We start from the raw sequence: 6,108 nt of genomic DNA on the forward strand, positions 1-6,108 counted from the left end.
GAGAATGCCAAACTATTTAAAAAAGGTTAAAAGATGGCATGACAAAAGGATACAAAAGCATGAGTTTAATGTAGGTGATTATGTTTTGCTATACAACTCTCATTTAAGATTTTTTGCCGAAAAAATTCTATCTAAATGGGAAGGTCCTTATGTTATCGAGGAGGTCTATCGTTCCGGTGCCATAAAGATCAACAACTTCGAAGGCACGAATTCGAAGGTGGTAAACGGTCAAAGAATCAAACATTATATCTTAGATAATCCCATAAATGTTGAAACTAATGTTATTGAAACCGTAACCTCGGAGGAATACATAAGGGACACTTTCCAGAACGTTTCAGACTCCGAAAAGGAATAAGTATGTGGTATGGTAAGTAAACCGACTCCAAAACTGTTCTAATAGCAATTTTTCCCGTTTTGGAATATTTAAGAAAATAAGAAAATAAGTAGTAGTCCGGGAAGGACACGAGCGGTCCACGAGGGTGGAGGGCGCGCCCTACCCCCTGGGCGCGCCCCCTGCCTCGTGGGCACCTCGTGTGCTCTCTGGACTCCGTTTTCTTGCACGATACATCTTTTAGTCGGAAAAATTCATTATATAATCTCCCGAAGGTTTTGACCACCGTATCACGCAAAAATCCTCTACTTTTGTCTTGAGCCATTTCTGCCGCAGATCAGAGCAATATGTCGTCCTAGGTTTCAAAGGAAGAAAGCTATGTGGCTGATTACCTTGCAGATCCTAAGGTCTGCGGGGACTTGGAGCATTATGGCTGGACGACTGAGGAAGAAGAATACTGTGAGCCTAAGGGAAAGGAGGAGACGAGCTCAGATGAAGATGAAGTCCCATTACCTCATCTCAGGGACATGCATGTGGAATTTAAAAAGTCAAGCCTCCCTGATAGAGCAAAGAAACCAAAGATCGAGTTTATCCCTTTTCGTCTCTTGCAGGAAAATAAACAGGAACTATGCAAAAGGATATTAAGCCTTGAGCAGGAGATCGATGATCTAAGGGAGCAAAATTCCATCCTCAAGCGCAAATTGAGGAAGAAGCCTACATCATCAACAACTCCATCATCATCACCTCCGAAGAGGGAGACCTAAACACTTGGGTATGGGCACTCCCCTTGGCAACTGCCAGGCTTGGGGGAGGTGCCCCGGTATCGTATCACCATCACACTCCTATCTTTACCGTTTTACTTAGTTTGATCCTTTTAGTAATATCTTGATCTAGTAGAATAAACTTTTGGTATGATTTAGTTTTGAGTTTTGCCTTATGATCCTTCTATGTAATCGAGTCCGTGAGCTATATATAATAAAGATTAGTGTTGAGTCAAGGGCTTTGCTATCTTTCTATGATCATGAGGGAATAAAAGAAGTATAAAAAGAAATAAAGAGATCATATTGATCTTATGGAGAGTAATGACTTCACATATAAAGAGTATGATGAATAAAAGTTGTTGAGAGTTGGCAAACATAGTTTTGGTCATCGTTGCAATTAATAGGAAGTAATAAAGAAAGAGAGGTTTTCACATATAAATATACTATCTTGGACATCTTTTATGATTGTAAGCACTCATTAAAATATGACATGCTAAAGAGTTGACGTTGGACAAGGAAGACGACGTAATGGGTTATGTTTTCTTATATTCGAAATAAAGTATATTGTCATGGATCATCCAACATGTTGAGCTTGCCTTTTCCCCCTCATGCTAGCCAAATTCCTTGCACCAAGTAGAGATACTACTTGTGCTTCCAAATATCCTTAAACCCAGTTTTGCCATGAGAGTCAACCATATCTACCTATGGATTGAGTAAGATCCTTCAAGTAAGTTGTCATGTTGCATGCAATAAAAGTTGCTCTCTAAATATGTATGACTTATTAGTGTGGAGCAAATAAGCTTTATACAATCTTGTGATATGGAAGTAATAAAAGCGACGGACTGCATAATAAAGGTCCATATCACAAGTGGCAATATAAAGTGACGTTCTTTTGCATTAAGATTTCGTGCATCCAACCATAAAAGCACGCGACAACCTCTACTTCCCTCTGTGAAGGGCCTATCTTTTACTTTTTGTCTTATACATTATGCAAGAGTCATGGTGATCTTCACCTTTCCTTTTTATATTTTATCCTTTGGCAAGCACCTTGTGTTGGAAAGATCATGATATATATATATCCAATTTGATGTAAGTTAGCATGAACTATTATTGTTGACATTACCCTTGAGGTAAAAGGTTGGGAGGCAACACTATAAGCCCCTATCTTTCTCTGTGTACGATTAGAACTCCATACCCATAAGTATTGTGTGAGTATTAGCAATTGTGAAAGATTAAATGATAGTTGAGTATGTGGACTTGCTGAAAAGCTCTTATATTGACTCTTTCCGATGTTATGATAAATTTCAATTGCTTCAATGACCGAGATTATAGTTTGTTGGTTCTCAATAAAGTTTTTGACTCATACTTGACATTCTGGATAGATTATTACTTGAGCATAAGAAATCATATGACAAAATTTATATATGTTGCTGTTATAAGAATGATCATGATGCCCTCATGTCCGTATTTTATTTTATCGACACCTCTATCTCTAAACATGTTGACATATTTTTCGATATCGGCTTCCGCTTGAGGACAAGCGAGGTCTAAGCTTGGGGGAGTTGATACGTCCATTTTGCATCATGCTTTTATATCGATATTTATTGCATTATGGGCTGTTATTACACATTATGTCACAATACTTATGCCTATTCTCTCTTATTTTACAAGGTTTACATGAAGAGGGAGAATGCCGGCAGCTGGGATTCTGGGCTGGAAAAGAAGCAAATATTAGAGACCTATTCTGCACAACTCCAAAAGTCCTGAAACTCCAAGAAAGTCATTTTTGGAATTATAAAAATACTGAACGGAAGAAATACAGAGGGGGGCCACCCACTGTCCACGAGGGTGGGGGGGGCGCCCTACCCCCCTGGGCGCCCCCCTGCCTTGTGGGCCCCCTGGCAGGCTTCCGGTGACCATCTTCTGCTATATGAAGTCTTTTACCCTGAAAAAAATCATAAGCAAGCTTTCAGGACGAAACTCCGCCGCCATGAGGCGGAACCTTGGCGGAACCAATCTAGGGCTCCAGCGGAGCTGTTCTACCGGGGAAACTTCCCTCCCGGACGGGGAAATCATCACCATCGTCATCACCACCGATCCTCTCATCGGGAGGGGGTCAATCTCCATCAACATCTTCACCAGCACCATCTCCTCTCAAACCCTAGTTCATCTCTTGTATCCAATCTTTGTCTCAAAACCTCAGATTGGTACCTGTGGGTTGCTAGTAGTGTTGATTACTCCTTGTAGTTGATGCTAGTTGGTTTATTCGGTGGAAGATCATTTGTTCAGATTCTTAATGCATATTAATACCCCTCTGATTATGAACATGAGTATGCTTTGTGAGTAGTTACGTTTGTTCCTCAGGAGATGGGAGAAGTCTTGCTGTAAGTAGTCATGTGAATTTGGTATTCGTTCGATATTTTGATGAGATGTATGTTGTCTCTCCTGTAGTGGTGTTATGTGAATGTCGACTACATGACACTTCACCATTATTTGGGCCTAGAGGAAGGCATTGGGAAGTAATAAGTATATGATGGGTTGCTAGAGTGACATAAGCTTAAACCCTAGTTTATGCGTTGCTTCATAAGGGGCTGATTTGGATCCACATGTTTCATGTTATGGTTAGGTTTACCTTAATACTTCTTTTGTAGTTGCGGATGCTTGCAATAGGAGTTAATCATAAGTGGCATGCTTGTCCAAGAAAGGGCAGTACCCAAGCATCGGTCCACCCACATATCAAATTATCAAAGTAACGAACGTGAATCATATGAGCGTGATGAAAACTAGCTTGACGATAATTCCCATGTGTCCTCGGGAGCGCTTTTCTCTATATAAGAACTTGTCCAGGCTTGTCCTTTGCTACAAAAAGGATTGGGCTACCTTGCTGCACCTTATTTACTTTCATTGATTGTTACCCGTTACAAATTACCTTATCACAAAACTATCTGTTACCGATAATTTCAGTGCTTGCGAAGAATACCTTACTAAAAACCTCTTGTCATTTCCTTCTGTTCCTCGTTGGGTTCAACACTCTTACTTATCGAAAGGACTACGATAGATCCCCTACACTTGTGGGTCATCATCACCTCCTGGTTTCTCCGAGCCTGCTTTGCTGCGGCGTTCCTCAGTGCGGCCAAGGTCCTCGCCTCCTTCGTCGCCTTCGTGGAACGCCCGGCCGGACTCTACATTGTGTACAAGCGCATCCCGGCGGGTGACCTCTTCCTGGGGCAACTCGCCGCACGCCGTGTTCATCGTCGTCGTGAAGATGCTCAGCTCCCCCACGAGCCGCTCCGTCGTCTGCCCCATGAGCGCGACCACGCCCTCGGTGATCTCGGCCTCGCTCTCGACCACGTCCTCCGCCACCAGGCCCTCTCCGCGCATGCAGAAGGCGCGCTTCAGGCTCCACAGGTCCTCCTCGACCATGGCATGGTCATCCCTTGTGAAGCTCCTGTGGTTGCCGCCGGTGAGCAGCACCATTTGGAAGGCCTCGAAGGAGGCCTTCATCATCTCCCGCACGACCACCGGCTGCACGCGGTCCACGAGGACCGAGACGAACAGCGACAGGTTCTGCTTTGTTGAATATATTGTGCATGTATATTGTATCGTAGGCCCACCTCCTAGTTTCCCTGTATAGTTGAGGTTGTGGCCCCCAGCTTGTACATCATATATACGTGCCCAATGCACCAATCAATGCATTTGTGTTGCATGGCCTAAATATTGTCTTCCACATGGTATCTATCGCAGGTCGACCCTAGCCCTACCCTAGCCGCCGCCGCGCCCTCCTTGCGCCGCCGCCGACACTACCCCCACCCATCGCCGCCACCCGCTGCCGCTGGTTCCCTCCAGCTGCCGCCGCAGGTTGCCACCGCCCTCCTCACCTGCCGCCGCTGCTGGCTCCTCTTTAGCGCCGCTCCCCCCTTCCCGCTTCCGCACCCGCCTCCCCACCCCCAGCTGCGCCGCCCCCTAAACCCTAACCGGCCACCGCCACCTCTCCCGTTCCCCGCCACCACCATGAGTGTCTCGGGATCCTCCACCGCCACCAATCCCTTCGTTGGTTCGAACGTCACCCTCGTTCGCGATATGAACATCCATGAGCGTGTCCCCATGGTTCTTGATCAATCGACCGCCTCCTACTCCGATTGGAAGCGGTACTTTTCCTTGGTTTTTCGCAAGTATCTGCTGATGCCACTTTGTAACATAATATATCATTTTTTTTAAATAAAATCGACGAAGCGTTAATTCACCATGAATTGAAATGTGACAAGATTGTCGCAGCATCACAATGGGTTCATCGCTTGTTTTGTCATATGTCCGTCGCGAACAAGCGTGGTCTCCGATTTTAAAACAAATAACCACCTCGTGACCTTTGAACGAGAGATTCGTGCTTATTGTGTTATGTATCCTCTTAGTGCTCTATTTTGAGCCAAAAAAAATCACACTCCATCCAAAAGAGAAAAACACATACAAAATCACTTAACTCTCTCATCCCCCAATCAGAGCCTTTCTCAGGGATAGATGGTGTCACGTGCTTGACTCTGCGTGCTAACCCGCCTCGAGGAACATTCCGGTCCCACATGTAATTGGCCTGTGGGTAGCCCTACCATGTAGTATCACAAAACTCTTTGCTGCCCACCAGCAAACGATGCTTGTCACGATTGTTTTTCAGTTTTTGTACGCAGTATAGCTGGAAAGTTTTTCAATTTGACGTTAATTTATTCACGCGAAAATGGAAAGCAGGCACGGTCCGGCACGAGACACTGCGTGGTGCGTGGGCCATGCGCCAGGAAAGGTCCAAATCGGCGCAATTTAAAACATTTGATCACCTGCCAAAAATCGGTGGCGTTGCTGTTTATTAAACTAAAAATATTTGGCCGAAATCGAAGGGATGACAGATCAGGGCGTGATTGTAGGGCAAAGTTGGTTGGTGGAGCTCCGCGCCTTGGATGGATGGATGCGTGCCGACCGTCCGTTGGGCTATATAAGCAGTGCTCTGCTCTCGCGAGGCAGCTCTCCTCC

This window comes from Triticum dicoccoides, chromosome 6B (assembly GCF_002162155.2).
Source record: "Triticum dicoccoides isolate Atlit2015 ecotype Zavitan chromosome 6B, WEW_v2.0, whole genome shotgun sequence".
NCBI lineage: Eukaryota > Viridiplantae > Streptophyta > Magnoliopsida > Poales > Poaceae > Triticum > Triticum dicoccoides.